The sequence below is a fragment of the Meles meles genome, chromosome 3 (assembly GCF_922984935.1).
Source record: "Meles meles chromosome 3, mMelMel3.1 paternal haplotype, whole genome shotgun sequence".
In the NCBI taxonomy this organism is placed as follows: Eukaryota; Metazoa; Chordata; class Mammalia; order Carnivora; family Mustelidae; genus Meles; species Meles meles.
In genome coordinates, this window is record NC_060068.1 from 65,886,677 (window position 1) to 65,910,543 (window position 23,867).

The 23,867-nt window shown below is 35.1% G+C and overlaps 1 long non-coding RNA gene across 3 annotated transcripts in view; it reads left to right on the plus strand.

Moving 5' to 3' along the window:
* Nucleotides 1-23,867, plus strand: part of LOC123938766 — a 208,658-nt gene that overhangs the window by 74,234 nt on the left and 110,557 nt on the right. For 2 of the 3 annotated variants that reach the window (XR_006817770.1, XR_006817768.1), the window contains exon 4: nucleotides 19,011-19,142. This is a non-coding gene — a long non-coding RNA (uncharacterized LOC123938766). Of the gene's footprint in view, nucleotides 1-19,010; nucleotides 19,143-19,644; nucleotides 20,187-23,867 lie in introns of those variants that run through there. The other variant, XR_006817769.1, reaches the window with a different exon arrangement.

A 23,867-nucleotide genomic window follows, 5' to 3' on the forward strand; every position in this document is an offset into this window, starting at 1 on the left:
AGAGACTATGGACTCTGAAAAACAACCTGAGGGTTTTGAAGGGTCAGGGGTGGGAGGTTGGGGGAACAGGTGGTGGGTGATGGGGAGGGCACGTTTTGCATGGAGCACTGGGTGTTGTGCAAAAAGAATGAATACTGTTACGCTGAAAAAATAAATAAAAAGGGAAAAAAAATAATCATTGAGTTCTTGGGGTAAGCCTTACTTGATCATGATGTAGTTTGTATAGATATGTTTATGTATTATGTGTGTATACATATATAGATATGTAAATGAGGTATGTAGACATATAGACAAACTTGTTTATTAAATTAATTAAATTTGTTTATATATTTTTTTTAAAAAAAGATTTTATTTATTTATTTGACAAACAGAGATCACAAGTAGGCAGAGAGGCAGGCAGAGATAGAGAGGGGGAAAGCAGGCTCCCTGCTAAGCAGAGAGCCCGATGCGGGGCTCAATCCCAGGACCCTGGGATCATGACCTGAGCTGAAGGCAGAGACTTTAACGCTCTGAGCCACCCAGGTGCCCCTAAATTTGCTTATATTTTGTGTAGAATTTCTTGTATTGATGTTAGTAAATTTGAATGTCCTGTTGTGTTTTCTGACACAGTTTTTGTCATTTTGGGCATTAAGATTACACTGGCTTTATAAAATGGGCTGAAGAGCTATCTCTATTTTTTTCTATTCTTTGGAATATCTTATTTAAAATAAGGCTTATCTTTTTTTTTTTTTTAAGATTTGGTAATACTTGTCTATAAACAACAGACTTGGCCTGATGCTTTCTTGTAGATAGATATTTGGCTGCTGATTTAATTTTTTGATGCTTTTGAATATATTCAGGTTTTCAATATTCTTCTTGAGTCAGATTTTAGTTATTTATACAGAATGTCCCAAAAGTCTTAGTGAAATTTTTAATTTGAATGACTTAAAGGGTATAAGTGCCACAGACTTGTGTAATTATTTGGAAGTTTATTTAAATTTCTTTTTAAAAGTTTTATGGTTTTTTGAATCATAAATTAAAAAATTTTTAGTTAGTGTTTTCCATCTTTAGTCCCAGGAACTGAAACAAAATACTGTAATTAAACATTTACTGTTAAATTTCTTTATAGATTTTTAGACCTTTTTTTTCTTGTGCAATTTATTGAACAAATCAGTTTATTAATCTGTAAATTTTCCCTTTGTGTTGGGGATTCTGAAGACCACCCCCAGGCTCATTGATTCATTAGGAGGACTTATAGGATCCAGCATATAGTTATACTCTAGGTTGTGGTTTATTATAGCAAAAGGATACAAGGTAGTATCAAGAGAGGGGAAAGGCGAATAGGGCAAAGTCTGGAGGAATCCAGGCATGAGTCTTTTCCTTGTGCAGTTATAGTTTATACTTAATTCCCTCAGGAATGAGTTGTGACAATTACGTGAAATATTTAAAAGGAAAGCTCATTAGAGATTCAGTGCCCAGGGTTTTTATCGGAGGCTGGTTTTGTAGGCATCTTTTGCCTGGCATGTACCAAAATTCTAGACTTGTAGAAGGAGAGCACATGTCAAGCATAAACCACAATGTCCACTGTACAAACAGGGTAGGCACACTGAGCAGTTCTGGGATTGGTGGAAACTCTGCTGAAATACAAATTCCCGGACACCAGCCAAAGGCCAGTCTTGCAAACAGACTTTTTTAAGGATAGCAGTTTCAATCTTGCTATGTTACTCCTTTTTGTACATCTACATTCAGGATTTTGTTAATTGTTTCTGAAGTGTCATTAAATGTGTTACTCTGTGTCATTTCCCTGTAAACCAGGTGTACTTAGATCTAGAGGCTTACTCAGGCTTGATTTTTTTTTTTTTTTGGCAAGAATATTTCATAGGTAGTATTGTATACATTCTTTTGTATCACACTAGGAAGCATATAACATGTGGTTGCTCTTTTTGTGTGTGTGATGTTAAGATTGATAAGTAGTTTCAGGTATTGTCAGCCTAATCTATACATTAAGTTCCTCTCTGCTAATTTTAGTTCCTCTTTGCCTAATGATTTTAGCATTTGTTGGTGATCACTGCCCAGATTCATCCTGCCATTCAGAGTTGTAAAATTTAACTTTCTTTTTCATATATAATTGTCCTCATCAACTGTTTAGTTTTTCTGAGGTACAGTTAATGAAGAAAGGACAGGAAAAAATGCATGATTTTTTTCCCTTTTATTTACTAGTTTTCAGAATATGAAGTTGGGGGCACCTGGGTGGCTCAGTTGGTTGGGCCACTGCTTTCAGCTCAGGTCATGGTCCCAGAGTCCTGGGATTGAGTCCCCTATCGGGCTTCGCCTGCTCTGCAGGGAGTTTGCTTCTCCCTCTACCTCCGCCTGCCACTCCCCTTGCTTGTGTGCTCTCTCACTCTGTCTGTCAAATAAATAAATAAAATCTTAAAAAAAAAAAAAAAAGAATACTGAGTTGGTTCTCTGGCATCCTGCAAAAGCAATTATGAATATTCATTTTTTAATATTGCCATGAACATATGGATTTTTAACACATTTACTATTTTAACCCACTGGTATTATCTTTTCCCCAAGATTGTCCCATCTTTTGCCATCTCTTTAAGTTACATACTGAGCCCTTTGGATACGACACTATCAGCTTTTGATAACTTTTTTATCTTCTGGTACAGCAAGATATTTCAGGCTCATATTGTCTGTTTTCTACATTAGAACTGGGATCAGTTTCTACTCTAGCTCCTTTTAGTGCAAAAATTATTTTTAGAGACCACAGTTTAGATGATGGGGGTGCTGAGTGGTCTGGACTTGTCACCATTTCTAGGCCTTTTTAGTGGAAATATGAACATCTAGGAAATACAACTTTTTTTTTTTTTTTTTTTAAAGATTTTATTTATTTGACAGACGAGATCACAAGCAGGGAGAGAGGCAGGCAGAGAGAGAGAAGAGGAGGAAGCAGGCTCCCCGCCAAGCAGAGAGCCCGATGCGGGGCTCGATCCCAGGACCCCGGGATCATGACCCGAGCGAAAGGCAGAGGCTTTAACCCACTGAGCCACCCAGGTGCCCCTAGGAAATACAACTTTTTAAGAAAAATGCTTCACAGGTAGATCCTCATATTTCCATTTCAAATTTGGGAATACAAGCGTTTTTAACTTTTCTTCATTTTGTACTTGTAGTTTTTTCTTTTATGTTGAAAATGTTGGTTCCTGGTGGCCTTAATATAATTAATTGTTCTTGGTATATTATTATCAGTATACCAACACCAACGCCATTACCAATAATATAGTTACTGAAATAGTTTACAACATCATTGTAGTTCTTTTGGTTTTTGTTGTATATCCCACTGATGATTCGTAATCAGATTACTCTGTTTTTCAGTCACTCAAATAATTGTTTTTGGGGTGCCTGGGTGGCTCAGTGGGTTAGAGCCTCTGCCTTCAGCTCAGGTCATGATCCTGGGGTCCTGGGATCGAGCCCCGCTTCGGGTTCCCTGCTCGATGGGGAGCCTGCTTCCTCCTCTCTCTCTCTCTCTCTGCCTGCCTCTCTGCCTACTTGTGGTTTCTGTCTGTCAGGTAAATAAATAAAATCTTTAAAAAAATTGTTTTTTATGTGTTTATTTTATTTTTAATTTTATTTATTTATTTATTTGACAGAGAGAGAGAGCACAAGTAGGCAGAGAGGCAGGCAGAGAGAGAGGGGGAAGCAGACTCCCTGCTGAGTAGAGATCCTGATGTGGGGCTCCATCCCAGGACCCTGAGATCATAACCTGAGCTGACGGCAGAGGCCTAACCCACTGAGCCATCCAGGCGCCCCCTATGTGTTTATTAAAACCATTGACTTGATACATGGATTAGTTTTTTTTTTTTTTTTTTTTTAAGATTTTATTTATTTATTTATTTGACAGAGAGAGAGAGATCACAAGTAGACAGAGAGGCAGGCAGAGAGAGAGAGAGGAAGCAGGCTCACTGCTGAGCAGAGACCCCGATGCGGGACTCGATCCCAGGACCCTGAGATCATGACCTGAGCCGAAGGCAGCGGCTTAACCCACTGAGCCACCCAGGCGCCCCTACATGGATTAGTTTTTTGACTTGAAACATGGATTAGTTTGTTTGATTTTACTTTGAAATTTGGGGGAGCACTTTTAAAATTTTTGGTTCAGTTTTTTATAATTAATCAGATATTTACAATTTCATATTAAAAGTCTAGAAAATAAGATAAATTTGGAAAATGTGGCTTCTCTCCTTCCTTCTGCCCTCTTTTTTCTTTCCCACAGATGAATAATTCAGTTAGCTTTTGATTTATATCTTTTTTTTTTTAAACGGAACTAAATGTATGTGTCTATGTATTTGTTTCCTTTGTTAGATAAATACATGCATACTATTCACACTGTTCAGCACCTAGCTTTTTTCATTTAATATTTACTGGATATCATACCATAATAGTATGTAAAAATTCCTTATTAGGATCTGTTCTTTATCTGGCATGGGATTACTGTATCATGTGTGTAACGTAAATTTAGACCTCAAACCCATCTTCAGATTTTGCTCTTTCATGGGAAACTTTTTTCCTACATAGAGCTTTTGGCAGAGAGCCAGCTTCCTTGCTTCTCTTCTGGGCTTGTGAGCAGAGATTTTGTTTTTGTTTTTAATACTCTTTTTTATTGAGTAAGCAGTCTTTTAATTATCTGAACTTTTTACTACGGTATCCCAGTTATTTCATTCTAACCCCTACTTGGGTGGGCCCCATACCATGTATTCTGTCACTACATATGGACCTTAAAGCCTCAGGTACTGGCTCTTACTTACACTGTTTCTACTCTGTACTTTTCTAAGTTGTCATGCTCTCAGCTTTGACTCTTGTTAACTCTGGCTTTGAGTTCTCTCTGTTTTTTGGAGCCTGGACATTTCTGAGCTATGTATTAATTTTTTTGGTTCTATTTTTTCCACCATTGTGTGTGTGTGTGTGTGTGTGTGTGTGTGTTTGGAGCAGGAGAAATTCACTTTGTCATGTTCCCAGAAGTAGATCGACAGCATTTATTTCCTGTCACTCATGTCTGTCATCCCTTTTTTGTAACTAACTGGCTGAAGGAATAACAAGCACAATTCACAAATATGAAACAAATTTTTACAGCATATCTTATGACTAACATTATGGCATTTCCTACCAAGCCTTACCCCCTTTTCCTTGCCTGAAAAGATTATTAATCTTTATTATAGGTGCTTTTTAGTACATTCTCTTCCTTTTTCTCTTCTCTCTCTTACTTGTTTTCCTCTTTCTTCATCTCTCTCTAAAGAAAAATCTTTGTTGAGAATCCAGGTCAACTAATCTTAGTGCTTTTTTCCAAAGGGCAATAAATGAAGTCATAAGCTTTTTTGCAACATTATGGTGAATATAAATTGTTTTTAGTGGGGTGCCTGGGTGGCTCAGTGGGTTAAGCCGCTGCCTTCAGCTCAGGTCATGATCTCAGGGTCCTGGGATCGAGTCCCGCGTCAGGCTCTCTGCTCAGCAGGGAGCCTGCTTCCCTCTCTCTCTCTCTCTGCCTGCCTCTCTGCCTACTTGTGGTCTCTCTCTGTCAAATAAATAAATAAAAAATCTTTAAAAAAAATGTTTTAGTAAAATAGAAAGAAATTACCTAAGTATAATTTGTGCTCAAGTGCAGATTCTTGATTCAGGTCATTTTTAAAGTCATTAAAGAGGCTTTATCCAATGACATTCATTCCTGTTTGATTTTATGTCTTTGTTTCACTTGTGCTCTAACTTGTGTCCTCCTTGTTGCTTTCTTTTATGTTCCTTTATTTGCAGTGCAGGTGTTTCATTAAAACTGTATCAGATAGGGGCACCTGGGTGGCTCAGCGGGTTAAAGCCTCTGCCTTCGGCTCAGGTCATGATCCCAGGGTCCTGGGATCGAGCCCCGCATCGGGCTCTCTGCTTGGCTGGGAGCCTGCTTCCTCCTCTCTCTCTCTCTGCCTGCCTCTCTGCCTGCCTCTCTGCCTACTTGTAATCTCTGTCAAATAAATAAATCTAAAAAAAAAAAAGACAAAAAAAAAAAAAAACAAAACAAAACTGTATCAGATATTGGAATGCCACAGAGGAACTTTTCTATTTCATACATTCACCTAGATATTTTGCTGTACATTTTTGCAAATTAAAATACAGAGGCAATATTAATATGCAGTGAACAGCTTAGAAATGTACTAGTCAAAAAAAATTGGAAAAAAATAAATGTACTAGTCATTCGGATTGCTTAAAGAGGTTTGTAGCTTTCAGAGAAATTCTCCTTTGGGGATGACATATTTAATTAGAACTTTGACTAGACGTAGGAATTTTGCAAAAGTATTGGAAAAATTGTTTCGGCCATTTTTGAGTTTCTTGTGATAAAAATAATAGTAATTTCATTCCTGTTTTTGTTAGCTTTTAACTCCTATTATGTATAATGTTTTAACCAGAGTGAAAAATAATGCAAGAAAGACTTAAATCTTTCTTTAGACTACTTTAAGTGGCTCTAAGGAAAGTTAACTTTCAGGGTATTTTAAAAGATATTATCCTTATGGGTTTTTTTTTTTTTTTTGGTTGTTGTTGTTGTAAGACTTATTTGTAAAGAAACTTTAAATCATAATACTTCTTCAATTCTTTTTAAAAAGAATGCTTAGAAAATCCAGTGGAAAAATGCCTATAGTATTTAAACCTGTGCACTGATCAGCAAATATAAAAGTGCAATGTTTTCTAACTGACCCTTGATTCAAATTATACGAAATCATGCAGTGTATACATTTGCTGACATGTTTAGTGAAAACATGAGGAATGTGAGAGAGCTAATAAGAATCTTAACCTTTTTTTTTTGGTATTTCAGTCTTGGCATTTGTTTTCATTTTCTTCATATAATTATGTCATTTGTATCAAGGTTTTATCAACTTAGATTTATAAATATGTATTACATTAAATGTATTTGAGTGTAGTATATACATTTGAATATGAATTTGTATGTGGGGACAATAAAACACACACCAACTAATAAGTAAAAATGATTCAACAAGATAACAATCCAAAGTCTTGTAGTTGTCACTGTTCCATAGTGATGTGGAATGAAGAAAAAAATTTCCATTTTCCATCTAATTAAATTTACCAAAGCAGTATCTTTGAGTCACATATTTAAAATAGGAGTATGTCTTTTCTCAGAACCTGTAAACTGGGTAGTTGAAAGATTGACAGCTCTGTGAAGAGGACACAACCTTATATTTGGTTTCAGGCAGCCAGAGTTTTAATTACAGCTCTGGTGATGAGAATGGCGTTTCACCCAGCAACCTAAACAGATAGCGTCATAACTCCATTGCTATCCATGTTGCTTCCTGCTTCAGCATTTTTCATATATGTCCTACACATTGGATTAATAGAAACTCAACCAAAAAACTTGGTTTTGAGTTACCTGATATCTATCAGTCTGTGGTAATGACTACTATCAATCACTGAAACATGTGGAAGAATTTTATCTTTCAAAAAAGTACTGAATATATTACAAAAATTTAGGAAAGGGCTACATTTTAGAAGTACACTAATTTGGACAGAATATTTCAGAGTCATTGGGTTTCTTCTCATGTAATTTTTTCTGTGTGTAAGCTGCCTTACTAAAAATTGGCACCATTTAATGAAGCTATGTGTATTCACAGTAAAGAGGAAGCTAACTAAAGCAAACACTTAGAAACTGACCTATGTACATGCATACTGCATATCCTTCTTTTTCTGGCAAGGAAGTGACTGTCTCTTTGTCATGCATCTAGGGATCTTGAATCCTTATAAAAGGGATCAAAATCAGGAGAAAAGTTGTTGTGCTTTGAGAAACCTAAGATGAATACTCACTTAATACAAAAAGAAGAGTATCACGAAAATCACGGTATGTAACTTTTAAGAGTGCCTGGGAACAGTTATTTATATGACAAAGCCAGAAAGACATTAAAAAAAAAACCTTTCAGGGACACCTGGGTGGCTCAGTGGGTTAAGCATCTGCTTTCAGCTCAGGTCATGATCCCTAGGTACTGGGCTCCCTGCTCAATGTAGAGCCTGCTTCTCCTTCTCTCTTTGCCACTCCCCCTCCTTCTGCCTGCACTCTCTCTTTCTCTCAAATTAATAAAATCTTAAAAAAAAAAAAACAAGTTATATTTCCATTTTCAACTCATGAACAAATGAATGTAGCAAATATGTTTATCTTTATTTAAAGATTTTATTTAGGGGGAGGGGAGAAGGGCAGAGGCCGAGGGAAAAGCAGACTCCCCACTGATCAGTGAGCCTGTGGCTGGGGCTTGATTCCAGGACTCTGGGATCATGACCTAAGCTGAAGGCAAACGCTTAACCCACTGAGCCACCTGAGTGCTCCAACATGTTTCTTTTAAATATAATGCATATATTAAGAGGATGCTGTACTATTTTTATATAGTCAAAGTAGAAAGACATAGTAGAGAAAGAAGGGAAAGCAGCAGAAGTGCTTGAATAAGAACAATTTTGACAACAATGGGCCTTTTTCCTATAAAGACCAAGACATTCCATGTTCCCAATTCTGCTTTTCTGGTTGAATAGACTTTTCGCAAAAATATATTTTCCTGGACTCTAAAATTTATAGGGTGGGCTTAGCTAGCATTGACAACACAGCAATTTCTTTTTTTTCACAGACAAGCCTGCTTGATCAAAGCAAGACATAAACAGAATGCTTTGCTAATTTTTTATATAAATACAAAATGTGAGTTTTGTGTTTATTTCATATTACTGTCTATAAATGAATAAAGGAATTTAAAGTTTCTTTTTGTGTATTTTACTTTGATTTTATTAACTTTTATGATACCTAATAATGATATTTAGAAAAGAGATACTTAATCTTGGAGAAATAATTCATTTTTTCAGCATGAGGATGTTGAATTTTTTAATGTTCAGATCATAGCCATGTTGTTAGCAATAATACGATTTATCTTCTATAATAATTTTGAGAAATGTATGCTGTATTTGGTTTATAGTGCCCCCAAACATTCTTTTTTTTAACATTTTAATTTAAATTTTAGTTAACATGCAGTGTACTATAGTTTCAGGTTTATGATAAAGTGATTCAATACTTCTATATATCACCTGTTGCTCATCACAAGTGTACTCTTTAATTCCCGTTACGAATTTAACCGATTCCTCCAGCCACCTCCCTTTTGGTAACCATTAGGTCTCTACAGTTAAAAGTCTGTTTCTTGGTTTGCTTTTCTTTTTCTCTCTTTTTCCCCCTTTTGCTTGTTCATTTTGTTTCTTAAATTCCACATGTGAATGAAATCACGTGGTATTTGTCTTTCTCTGACTTACTTCACTCACCATAATACTCTAGCTTCATCCATGTCACTGCAAATGGCAAGATTTCATTCTTTATTATGGCTGAGTAATATTCCAGTGTGTGTGTGTGTGTGTGTGTGTGTGTGTGTGTGTACACCATATCTTCTTTATCCATGCATCGATTGATGGACACGGGACTGTTTCCGTAATTTGGCTATTGTAGATAATGCTGCTATAAACATCAGGGTGCATGTATCCCTTTGAATTTGTATGTTTGTATCCTTTGGGTAAATACCTGGTAGTATTGCTGGATCATAGGGTAGTTCCGTTTTTAATTTTCTGGGGAACCTTCATACTGTTTTCCAGAGTGGCTGCACTAGTCTGCATTCCCACCAACAGTGCAAGAGGGTTCCCCTTTCTCCACATCCTTGCCAACACATGTTGTTTCTTGTGTTGTTGATTTTAGCCATTCTGACAGATGTGAGGTGATATATTATTGTAATTTTTTACTTGGTTTTAAAGTTGTAAAATAGGGGCGCCTGGGTGGTTCAGTTGTTAAGCATCTGCCTTCAGCTCAGGTCATGATCCCAGGGTCCTGGGACTGAGTCCAGCATTGGACTCTCTGCTCAAGCGGGAAACCTGCTTCTCCCTCTGCCTGCCACTTCCCCTGCTTGTGTTCCCTCTCTCATTGTGTGTCTCTCACTGTCCAATAAATAAATAAAATCTTAAAAAAAAGTTGTAAAATTCAGAAAATTTGTTTGAGAAGAGCATTCTAAAGTAATTCATAACTAGTTGAGTAAGTAGTGTTTTGAAATAAATTTATTTTCTCTTAAAAATTAGATGTCCAGGGGGTCCTCTGTCTTTGACTCGGGTCATGATCCCAGGGTCCTGGGATCGAGCCCCACATCGGGCTCTCTGCTCAGCAGGGAGCCTGCTTCCTCCTCTCTCTCTCTCTGCCTGCCTCTCTGCCTACTTGTGATCTCTGTCTGTCAGATAAATAAATAAAATCTTTAAAAAATTAGATTTCCAGTAATAGCCATATTTATATATACAATTATACCTTATTATAAAATTTTATATGGTACAAATATTTATATATTAAAGATTAAAAACTTTAGGAATACATTTTTCCCCCAAATAGAATGAAAATGTAAGCATTAGGATTCGTAACATCTCTTACCTTATGTGGTCTTGGTCAAACCTAAGTTTTGTCCCTTGGTGAAAAGTCTGTAAACATTTACATTTCATTACAGAAATTGTATACTTTAAAGGATCACATCTTAGAATTTTGGAGAGGTCCTCATCCTGTTTGCATTTTCCTTATGTACTTGACTTTATTTTCTCACTTTAAAATAACTGTAGTTTAATGCTAGGTTTGGATGTATAATTGTGTTTTTCCTTTTCTTAATAAGAAAAGACAAAAGCGAAGCATTAGAGAAGAGATTAAAATAGAAGAAATTAAGTACTGAGAAAAGCCTCCTGTATGAAACCCTGTGGTAACTGTAGATTAAATCCATGTAAATACAATATCACTACTTGAAAAATGCATGGTGTTTTAAAGTATTAAAGAAAACCATACTGAAACTTATAAGCAGTTATTTAAGTAGACCATACAATATGTGACCTTTTGTGTCTGGTTTCTTTCATTTAGTGTAATGTTTTTGAGGTTCATCCAAGTTGTAGAATGTGTCAGTTCTTTTATTCCTTTTTATGGCTGAATATACATACACACAACGCATAACATACCCCAATTTGTTTATCCATTTATGCACTGATTGGCATGTGGACTCTTTTTATCTTTTGACTGTTGTGAATAATTCTACTATAAACATTAATGGGAATAATTCTACTATAAACATTCATGTACATTCTGTTTTCATGTCTTTTAGGTATATACTTAGAAGCAGGATTTCTAAGCCATGTGACTATTGTGTGTTTAATTTTTTGAGGAAAAGCCAAATTGTTTTCCATAGCAGTTGAACCATTTTGCGTTCCCACCAGTAACATACAAGAGGTCCTATTTCTCTACATCCTTGCCAACACTTGTCATTTTTATGAATTTATTCTTTGATTAAAGCTATCTTAAGTGGATATGAAGTGTTTTTTTTCATCATGTGTTTCTTCAGTGACTAGAGAGACTGAAAATCTTTTCATGTGCTTATTGGCTATTTTTATATCTTCTTTGGAGAAACTGTGAGGTCCCTTGTCCACTTTTTATTTGGGTTTGTTTGTCTATGTGTTGAATTATAAGGGTTCTTTATATATTTTCATTATTAATCCTTTATCAGATATATGATTTGCAGAATTTTTCTCCATTCTTTAGGTTTTCCCTTGGCATTCTTGATAGTGTTCTTTAATGAACAAAAAAGATGATAATTTTTATGAAGTCCAATTTGTCTTTCACTTTTACTGCTCATTTTTTGGTGTGAAATCTGTGAATCAGTTGCCAAATTTGAGGTTATGAAGATCACCTCTGTTTTTTTTTTTTTTCTTGTAATTTTATAGTTTAAGCTCTTACATTTAGGCCATTTATTTGAGTTAATATTTGTATAAGAAGTGAGGTATACGTCCAACTTCATTATTTGTATGTGGTTATTTATTTACCATTTGTTGGAAATTGTTCTTTCCCTATTGAAAGGTTTTGTCAAAAATCAGTGGGTTATAGATGATTGAGTTTATTTCTAGCTCTCAAGTCTATTCTGTTTGTCTCTATTTCTGTCATTAGGCCAATACCGTACTCTTTTTGTTAGGGTAGGTTTGTGGTACATTTTGAAATTAGAAAATGCGAGTTTTCCAGCTGCATTTTACTTTCTGAATATTGTTTTTGCTACTCAGAGTACCTTGCAGCTCCATATAAACTTGAGGAATTTCATTCTCTTTCTGGATTGTTGTTATCTTAACCATATTCCGTTTTCTAGTTCGTGAACATGGGATGTATTTCCATTTATTTAGGGCAGCTTTAATTTCTTTCAGCAATGCTTTATAGTTTTTGATGTATAAGTATTTCACTTTCTTGGTTAAATTTATTCCCCAGTATTTTATTCTTTTGAATGCTATAGGAAATGAAATTGTTTTCTTAATTTCCAGATTATTCATTGCTGCCATGTGGAAACACAACTAATTGTGTTATCTTGTACCCTGCAACTTTACTGAATTCATCTATTAGCTCTAGTAGGTGTGTGTGTGTGTGTGTGTGTGTGTGTGTGTATGTAGATTCTATGGGATTTTGTGTATATAGAATCATATGATTTGCAAGCAGAAATTGGATGCATCTTATTTTTTTTTCCTTGACTAATTGCTCTGGCTAGAATATCCAATACAATGTTGAATAGCAGTGGTGAAAGCATGCATTTTTGTTCTGTTCTTGATCTTTGGGGAAAAGCTTTCATTCTTTCACTAGTTAAGTAAGATATTAACTATGGGTTTTCAAAATTCCCCTTTCTGTGTTGAGGAAATTCCCCTTTATCCTAGTTTTGGGGAATTTCTTATCATGAGAATCTTTAGAAATTTGTCAGATGCTTTTTTAAAGGGCCTGTATTGAGGTGATCATACAGTTGTTTTTTTTTTTTTTAAATTCTGTTAGTGTGGTATGCATTACATTGATTTCCATATATTGAATTGCCATTGCATTCCTGAATTATATCCTGCTTGGTGATGGTGTATATGCTTTATCTTTTAAATTTTTTAAATTTATGTAGGCTCCATGCCCAGCATGGAGCCCAACATGGGGCTTGAACTCATGACCCTGAGATCAAGACCTGATGACTGAGCCACCCAGGTGCTCTGATGGTGTATAATTTTAAAAATGTGCTCTTGGGGGATGCCTGGGTGGCTTAGTTATTAAGTGTCTGCTTTTGGCTTAGGTCATGATCCCAGGGTCCTGGGATGAAGCCCTGCATTGAGCTCCCTGCTCAGCGGGAAGCCTGCTTCTCCCTTTTCCACTCTCCCCCGCTTGTATTCCCTCTCTCACTGTCTCTATCTCTTTCAAATAAATAAATTTTTAAAGAAAAAATGTGCTCTTGGAACTTTTGTGGTGGCATTTTGTTGAGGAATTTTGTATATATTCTTAAGAGATATTGGTCTATAGTTTTCTTATGGTATCTTTGTCTGGCTTTGGTATCAGGTTAATGCAGACCTTATGAAATGTGTTAGAAAGAGGTCCCTCTCTGTTTTTTGGGAAGAGTTTAAGAAAGACTATTGTTGGGGCACCTGGGAGGCTCAGTCAGTTAGGTGTCTGTCTTTGGCTCAGGTCATGATCTCTGGGTCCTGGGATCGAGCCCCACGTCGGTCTCCCTGCAGGATTGATAGAATTTACTACTAAAGCCATATGGTCCTGACTTCTCTTTTGTTAGGCTATTGTTATTAACTGACTCAATCTATTGTTACTGAGATTTTTTACTTTTTGAGTTAGTCTTGGAATTTCCTAGGAATTCATACATTTCATCTGGATTGTCTAATTTCTTGGTATAAAATTGTTCATAGTATTTTCTTATAGTCCTTTTAATTTCTATAAAGTTGAACTACAGTTCCTCAAATGTATATGAAATTGCAGGAGACTTCCAATAGCCAAAACAATATTGAAAAAGTAAATGTATGTCCCTCCTTTCATCTCTTATTTCAGTTATTTGCATTTTTTTCTTAGTTTAGCTAAAGCTTTCTCATTTTTGTTGATTTTTGTTTTTGAAAACTGACCTTTGGTTTTATTGATTGCTTCTATTGCTTTTCTCTTCTCTATTTTGTTTCTCTTGAATATAATCTTTATTATTTCTTTCCCTCTCTCAGCTTTGGGTTTTGTTTGTTCTTTTTCTAGTTCCTTAAGGTGTGAAATTGGATTGTTGACATGAGGTCTTTTTTAAATGGAGGTGTTTACAACCATAAATTTCCACAGAACACTTCTTTTGCTGCCCCCCTATAGGTTTTGGTATGTTGTGTTTTTTTATTTTTTATTTTTATTTTTTAAAGATTTTTATTTATTTATTTGACATACAGGGGGAGAAAGATACGGGGAGAGATGGAGAGAGAGGGAGAAAACAAGCACAGGCAGGGAGAATGGCAGGTGGGGGAGAAGCAGGCTCCCCTCTTAGCAAGAAGCCTGATGTGGGGCTCAGTCCCAGGATCCTGGGATCATGACCTGAGCTGAAGGCAGTGGCTTAACCAACTGAGCCACCCAGTGCTCTGGTATGTTGCATTTTTATTTTCATTTATCTCAGAGTTTTTTTTTTTTGTTTTTTTTTTTGTTCTTTTTTTTTTGGTCTCCTAGTGATTCCTTATTTGATCTACTGGTTGCTTAAAAGTATGTTGTTTAATGTCCAGGTGTTTGAGTTTTCCAGTTTTCCTTCTGGTATTGATTTCTAGCTTCATTCCATTTTGGTCAGAGAAGATACTTTGAATGATTTTGATTATTTTTTAAATTTTAAAATTGTTTTATTGTGTGACATATGGTTTATTCTAGAGAGTGTTCCAATGCATTTGAGAAGAATAGATATTCTGCCATTGGTGGATAGAGTGTTTTGTACATGTCTTTTAGGTCTCATTGGGTTTATAGTATTATTCAAGTCCTTTCTTTCCTTACTAATTTTCTGTCTATGCGTTCTATCCATTATTGAAGTGGGCTGTTGAAGTTTGCAACTATTACTATATACTGTCTTTCTCCTTTAAATTATGTCACTGTGTTTGCCTGATATATTTTGAGACTTTGTTGATTCATGTGTATATGTTTATGATTAAAAAAATTTATTAAAGTATAATTAAGATAGTATTATATTAGTTTCAGGTGTACAGTATAATGATTCAACAATTCTATACATTACTCAGTGTTCATCATGATAAATGTACTCTTTTTTTAAAAAAGATTTTGTTTTTTTATTTGACAGACAGAGATCACAAGTAGGCAGATAGGCAGGCAGAGAGAAAGGAAGGGAAGCAGGCTCCCTGCTGAGCAGAGAGCCCAATGTAGGGCTCAATCCCAAGACCCTAGGATCATGACCTGAGTTGAAGGCAGAGGCTTTAACCCACTGATCCACCCAGGCACCCCGATAAATGTACTCTTAATACCCTTTATCCCTTTCACCAGTCCTCCCCAACCACCTTCCCCCTAGCAACCACCGTTTTTGCTCTGTATTTAAGAGTCTTTTTTCATCTCTTTTTGTTTTGTTATTGAAATTCCACATATGGGTGAAGTTATATAGTATTTGTTTTTGTCCGTCTGAGTTATTTCACTTAGCACTGTACCCCTAGGTTTATCCATGTTGTTGCATATGGCAAAATCTCATTCCTTTTCATGGCCAAATATTCCATGGTATATATACACCACATCTTCTTTATCATTCAACTATCTATGCACACTTGGGTTTCTTCCATATCTTGTCTATTGTAAACAATACTGTAGTAAACATAGGGGTGCATATATCTTTTTGAATTAATGGTTTTGTATTCTTTGGGTAAATACCAAGTCGTGGAATTACTGGGTCATATGGTAATTTTATTTTTATTTTGTTGAGAAACCTCTATACTGTTTTCCATAGATGCTGCACCAGTTTGCATTCCCATGAACAGTGCATCAGGATTTCTTTTTCTCCATACCCTCACCACAGATGTTTATAATTGTCATACCTTTGTGATGAGTTGACCCTTTATTACTATAAAATGTCTTTCTCTGTCTCTTGCAACAGTTTTTGATGTAAAATCCATTTGTCTCATATTAATATTGTGAACTGGGCTCCCCTTTTTTTTTTTTACTATTGGCATGTAATAACTTTTTCCTTCCTTTCAGTTTCAACCTGTGTTTTTTGGGTGTAAAATGAGTCTCTTATATACAGTTTATAGTTGTGTCATATTTAAGAAAAATTCATTCTACTAACAGTTGTCTATTATTTTTTCAATTTTTTATTTAAATTCTAGTTAGTTAGTATACAGTACCGTGTTGGTTTCAGGAGTAGAATTCAGTTATTCATCACTTATATACAACACTCGGTTGTATATGTGCTCATGATATCAAGTGTCCTCCTTATACCCATCACACATCTAGCCCTTCCCCCCACTTCCCTCTCTTACCTGTTTGTTTTCTATTTCTAAGAATCTCTTATAGTTTGTCTCTTCTCTTCCCCCACCATATGTTCATCTGTTTTGTTTCTTAAATTCCACATATGAGTGAAATCATATGGTATTTTTCTTTCTCTGACTGACTTATTTCACTTAGCCTAACACACTCTAGTTCCGTCCATGTTGTTGTGAATGGCATGATCTCACTCTTTTTGATGGTTGAATAATATTCCATCATGTATATATACCACACTTTTATCCATTCACCAGTTGATGGACATTTGGGCTCTTTACATAGTTTGGCTATTGTTGATAATGCTGAATAGCTGTCTTTTAATTGACAGGGTTAAAAGTTTAACCCTTGACTTTTATACTCATTATTTGTTATAAAGGACTTATTTCTGCCATTGTGCTGTTTTTCTATGTGTCATGTCTTTTTTTGTTCCTCAGATTCCTCAAGTGTTACCTTCTTTTGTGTTTGATTGATTTTTTCCTAGTATACCATTTTGAGACCCTCTTCATTAAAAATTTTTTTATTTGAGTATAGTTGACACACAGTGTTACATTGGTTCAAGTATATTTATTTTTATGTATGGTTTTAGTTATTTTCTTAGTGGCTACTATGGGAATTACAGTTAACATCATAAATTTATAAAAATTTTATTTGAATTGATACCCCCTAGCTTCAGTTGCATGCATTAACTCTATTCCTTTCTAGCTTTATCCTCTCCTTTATGTTGTTATTGTCACAAATTACATCTTTATGCATTGTGTCCCTGTTAACATAGATTTATAATTATTATTTAGTGCATGTCTTTTAAGTGATACAGGAAATAAAAAGAGTTATATATAAAACAATAATACCAGGTTTTATATTTACCTAGGTAGTTACCTTTATCAGTTATCTTTATTTCTTTGTATAGATTTAACTTGCTGTCTAGTATCCTTTAATTTCAGCCTGAAGTACCTCCATTAGCATTACTTACAGAAAACATCTACTACTAGTGAATTCCTTTAGCTTTTGTTTATCTGGGAATGTTGTAATTTCTTTTTCATTTTTTTTTTTAAGATTTTATTTATTTATTTGACAGAGAGAGATCACAAGTAGGCAGAGAGGCAGGCAGAGAGAGTGAGAGGGAAGCAGGCTCCCTGCTGAGCAGAGAGCCCGATGCGGGACTCGATCCCAGGACCCTGAGATCATGACCTGAGTCGAAGGCAGTGGCTTAAACCACTGAGCCACCCAGGCGCCCCTCTTTTTCATTTTTGAAGCATTGTTTTGCTGAATACAGAATTCCTGGTTGACATTTTTTCCCCCTTTCAATTCTTTAAATATATTGTCCTCCTGTCGTTTGGCCTTCATCATTTCTGATAAGAAAAGGCCATTAATTTTTCTTGAGAATGCCTTGTAGATGATGAATTGCTTATCTCTTGTTGCTTTCAAGATTCTTTGTCCTTCCACAATTTGATAATAATGTGGTATGGATTTCTTTGTTTGTCTCCTTAGAGTTTGTTGAGATCCTTGGATGTGTATAGTCATATCTTTTATCAAACTTGGGAAGCTTTTGGACAATATTTCTTCAAAATTTTTTTTTCTGCTTCTTTTTCTTTCTCTTCTCCTGGGACTCCCATAATGTATATATTGATATGTTGATGGTGTCCCATTGGTCTCTTAGACCCTGTTCATTTTGCTTTGTTTTTATTTTTCTCCCCAGACTGGGCAACTATAATTGCTCTGTTTTCAGATGTGATGATTCTTTCTTTTGCTTCCTTATATTTGCTGTTGAGTGCCTCTCATGAAATTTTTGTTTTAACTTTTGTACTTTTTTAGCTCCATAATTTCTACTTTGATCTTCTTAATAATTTCTCTTTGCTGATATTCCTTATTTGTTCATACATACTTTTCCTAATTTACTTTGGTTCATTGTCCATGGCTTTCTTCAGCTCACTGAGCATATTTAAAGTAGTAAATTCAAGTATTTGCTTACTAAGTTAAGTGTCTGGGCTTTTTTAGGATGATTTCTGTCAATTTCTTTTTTTCCTATGAATGAGTAGTATTTTTCCATTTGTGTGCTTTATAATTTTCTTGTTGATATTTGGACATTTTGAATATTGTAGTGTAATTCTTGAAATCAAATTCTTCTTATACACCAAGGATTGCTATTGTTGCTTGATGAAGCCTGCAGTCGTTCGTTCATTTGTTTATTGATTTTTCCACATTGTTTTTGCAGACTGTATTTCTTGTCATGTGTGGTCACCGAAGTCTGTATTCTGTTACCTCTGTGGTCAGCCACTGACCTGACAGATATTTCCATAAATACCTCGATACAGTGAAGGGAAAAAAAATTTCAAAGGGTATTATGTCTCTGTGACTTCCTTCAGTGATGCAAGCAAAGCAACCTGATGGGTTGAATCAATGGCCAGGGCTGTGTTGTAGATCAAACACAGACTTTTCGTTTTTAGAGAAGAAGGGCTCTAGTGTCTGCCCTGATGCCAGAAAGCTGCATCAGGAATTTAGCTGTTGTCCCCATGGTTACTTTTGGCAGGGCTTATGGATTGTAGCTGCTATGTGTAATGCTAAAATTTACTAAAACTTAGTCTTTTCTTCATCAAGTACTCCCTTGGATGCTACAAGTGTTCAACTAGACTCCAGAATTTTGAAATAGTTGTTTCTAACAAGTTTTTGTTTTTGTTTTTACCAGCTTGATAGTTGTTTTGGTGGAGGGACTGATTCTAGAGCTTCGTACTCAGTCATCATCCATGATACCACTCCCCGCTGTGTTCATTTTTAAAAGTGTTCCTGTTTGGACAAAAAGTTTTATGGTCACCCATCGGTAAGTAAATGACAAGAGCAAGAAAAAGAGATGAAAAGAAGTTCTTACAGAAAGTATAAGCCATGAGGCTCATCAGTAAATATTTATTGACTGCTTAAAGAAGATAAGCTGTCAGATGAATGCTCCAGGTTTTTCTTAGTTTTAGTTCTATATAGTTTTTGCCTATTAGGAAGTTTTTATACAAGTCTAGCATGGATACAGTGAATGCCTTTGTTAGGATTGACCAATCACATTGGTTTTTTATCATGAGTTTGGATACCGAGTATTTTAATATGTAAATTAAGAGGTGGAATCTTTGGAACAGCTGTATCTCTTGTTCCTGACATTAGTGCCATATTGTCTGTCTTTTTACTTGATCCCCTTCTCAAATCTGTAGGTGGGTTATGAGCAATTGCTTTATGGCTGTGTGCAGTCTGTAGGCTGTATGTTATATAGGCCTGCTATAGACAATGCTCTTTAATTGGGCATAAAAGTTGCCACACTGGCTTCCCTCCCATTTCAGAAAGCTGAGTACATGATGTTACTGCAGGATTTTGTCAATGCCAGCTCAAGGAACAAGATCCTGGGATTGAAAATCAAACTAGGGGCTCCAAATGGTGAGAAATACCACTGCATTTTGATTATTGAGTTTGAACATATTTATAATCACATGGAGGTGCTTTTTTGAACATGGATTAATATGCATTTACTCATTCTGGAAATTTACTAGACTTCACCTGATTTTTAGAGTCCCCATTACAGTTTTTGGTAACTACTTGGAAAAGAATAATAGAGTACATTTGGAAAAAATGCTTTCCATGAGAGATCTTGCATTGACTGGATGGCTGATTGACTGTCTATCACACATATATTCAGAATGCTACAAGTGATAGCAAATTTAATGTTTTTAAAATAGTGAATAAAAGTGGAAAATTGCAAATGACTTGTTTACCTTTTTTTGTTCTGTATTATAACATGCATAAATTAATATTAGTGAACTTAAGTAAAATAATTTCTTATTTCTCTAAGTAGCCACATTTTGTGGTTGAATTTTAAACTGTAGAAAGGGAGTTGTGATGGAACTACCATTAGAATATCAGCTGTATCTTATGAAAGGACTGCATATAGTATCTTGATAGTATTAAAAACCTCTCTAAAATATTTTTAATTATAATTAAAATGTCTAAGTTATAGTCATCTACAAAACAAAATAGTTTTAATCTTTTCCATAGTTTTCCATGTGATTTCAGTGCTGTGTATATTAGCATTGGTGCTTGAGTTTAATATTACTTTTGCTAGCATTAAAATTGTTAACACCATAGCTTTGTAATGCATATTTGAATATTTTAATTATGTTTCTATAAACAGCTTTGCTAATGTTATATTTTCAGTGAATATGATGGGCCTTCTGTTAGTGCTGGCATTTAAACAATCTTGCTTTCTATTTTCCTGTTATATATACAATGCAAAATATTCCCACCTGAGATTTCCCCAAAATTTCACTTGGGAAACAGAACAAATTTGAAGTATATTTTCTGAATGTTGCTCAAATCAAGCTTTGCTTTGAATCAAGCCAAATGATGAAAACATAGTCCAGCCTTCTTTCTAGCAAAATGCAGTTACCTCTAAGACCTATAGTAAAAAGACCAACTAATTGAGAACACTTGTCTTTGTTTTCAGTTAGCAAAAATTCTTAATAAGAATGTCCATTTTCTAAATTCAAAAAGGTGGGTTTTTTTTTTTAATGAATTAAAAGATGGGAGCTCTAAAAATTAAAGCATATGCAGGTTACTTTCTTTCTCAAGGGGACATATACTACTGCTGTGCTCATGTGAAGTAATAATGAGATACCATAAGCAAACAGTAGATGATTCATGTCAGATGGTTCTTCAATAATGTTAGGGGGGAGAAAGCAGCTGATGTATGGGATATTGAAGGCAGATTAAGTTGTTAATGTATATTAGTATATTCTTAATTTCCTTTTAATTGAAAAAGACATATTGACTTTAATTAGAACCATTTCACAGGAACTGTCAATTAGCACATGTCAAACTAGTTAATTCAGAACAGAATTCTTTTAATTAGGGTCTGCTTTCCTTTAACTATGGGGCCAATGAAATCAGCCTTTCCTTATCTAGATTTTAAATGTCTCTAAGACATATAATACAAATGTAGACTCTTATCTATTATTAGAAGCCCATATGGATAACATTAAAATGATGATGCTGGCATTGTTCATGCAGCACAAATCAGAGTCCCTTTATGACTGTTAGAAAAAAAATGACTTTGAACAAAGACTATTTTAAATACCAGATTTATCCTACTTTAAAGAGACTACAAAATTTATGACATGCATGTTCACATTTAAAGTATTATTTAATACGTCTGCTCAAATAAATGGGCCTATTCAAACGTTTTGTGTGTTCTATCAGCCAAAGACACATAAAACATTGTCAGGCTATACAGCAACATTTTTTCCTTCAATGAACTGTAATCAAAAAGGGAAAACAGACTGAATGATTTTTTTTTTTTTTTTGCACAACATAAAAATAGCATTGTTAACTTTGATTACATCCAAAGATTTAATATGAATAGTTGATACGGTGACTAAACCACTAGTGGTGAGCTAATATGATCTTAGTAATCAGGCAGTGTAAAATCTGAAACTTGGCTTTTTCTTAATGTACTGTTGTGGAATTGGAACATCTTAGTTACATTTGGCATGAGGATGAGCATGTACAGTGAGTTTGGTGGAGCCAGGCTGTATGGTGTTAACCTATAAAATAGGTATATTCAATATTAGAAGATTTTTTTTAATTAATTTATTTATTTTAGAGAGAGAGAGTGCAAGTGTGGGGCAGGGGCAGAGGGAGAGAATCTTCAAGCAGATTCCTTGCTGAGTATAGAGCCCAGCACAGGGCTTGATCGCACCACCCATGAGATTGTGACTTGAGCCAAAACCAAGAGTTGTTGTTTAACCGACTGAGCCACCTAAGCTCCTCAAAAGATGTTAAGGAAAATTAATGTGAAATCTAGCTTACTTTATCATGTGAGATTTAACCACTATTTTTCTGAGAGTAAGCAAGGATTACAGGAATTAATAAAGCAGAGTATTTAATAAGCTAATGTTTGGATTCCAAAGAGAATTATCTAGTATGTACACTCATATTTGTTTATTTGTGGTAGGTGCATTTAACTTAATGATTACCATATCTAAAGTGTGCTGTAGTATAACTATCAGTAGGTGCATTTGTGGCAGTGAATTAAATGGAGAACTGTAGTAATCTACTTTTGGTTAACAGGCCAGACAACAAAAGCTGTAAACCAAAAGGTGAAAAAAATGCAGCCAAAAAACCCCTTTTCTTCCAGAGTTGACGTCTTTCTTCTGAACTGTTCTTAGACGTACTTCAGCTCTCTGCTTACTGTGTCTTTGAGAGACACAGCTTACATTTAGCAATTCCATATTTTGTTTCAATCTGTAGCTTTTAACTTTTTTTGGTGCCATTTAGTCACTTGAGTCTGTGATTAAAGATAGTCCTCTTACCAGAAAAATGGACATAGGCATACCTGCACTCAATGTTCAGGGTAGGAAATTTTTTAAAAAAAGATTTTATTTGTTAATTTGACAGAGAAACAGTGACAGAGGGAACACAAGCAGGGGGAGTGGAAGAGGGAGAAGCAGGTGACCCACTGAGCTGGGAGCCCCATGCAGGTCTTAATCCCAGGACCCTGGGATCATGACCCAAGCCGAAGGCAGATGCCTAATGACCGAGTCACCCAGGTGCCCACGGGGTGGGAAATCTTAATAAAAAATAATTTGGTACAGCCTGCTGAAGGATGAAACCTCAGTTGTAATTGACTACTTGTAGTGTCACAGGCACTGTGCATGGTCTGGGAATGTAACAATGAGTAAGATGAGCTACTTTAGCATCTGAGTAAATGTGACAAGTTATTTAAACATTTTCAGAAATTACTATGTGGTTCTTTTTTTTTTTTTTTATACCTTTTTTACTTTCTGAACTGGTTAAAAATTGACCTATATTTACAAATCTTAAACAAGTTTTAAATGTGACAAGATTGACAATTTTACATAAAAATTGCCTGGAAAATATAGTTAGTAAACAGTAGATGAGACTAATTTTATAAGTTTAATTCAACAGATTTTATTAATTATTTCCATCTTAATTATAATTCTATCTTGGTTAATAATCTTAGGTGATATTAAATAATACTACAATTTTGGTCCATATTTTTCTGTTTATTCACTTAAATTATATAATTTATTATTATTTATGAAGATGACTTAAGGCATACTGATAAAATTTTTATGAGTTGGTCTTATTTAAACTCTAAACTGTACAAATAATCTTGGGTGTGCTGGTAATTAATTTCTTGATTATCCATGAGTCACTTATCCATTCTGTGCCAGAGTTTAAATTTGAACACACTTTTGAGAAATATCAACACATCTAGAATCTGTTATTTCACTAGATACTCTTAATTCTTTGTATCTTCAGAGGGGTAATTTTTGGGGTATGTGTGCATACACACATTTAATCTTATTTAAGGGTCTACTGTAGCGCTGCTGAATATATATGTATAAAGTATACATACTTGGTGTACTTTAGTCCCACTCGGCTCCTTGATTGTCTATAGCAGTTTAAATTGCTTTGTCTATTTCAGCATATGAGAAGTTGACCTTCATCAGTGACAAAAATTTTGACTTTGGAAATTTACAGGAGACAT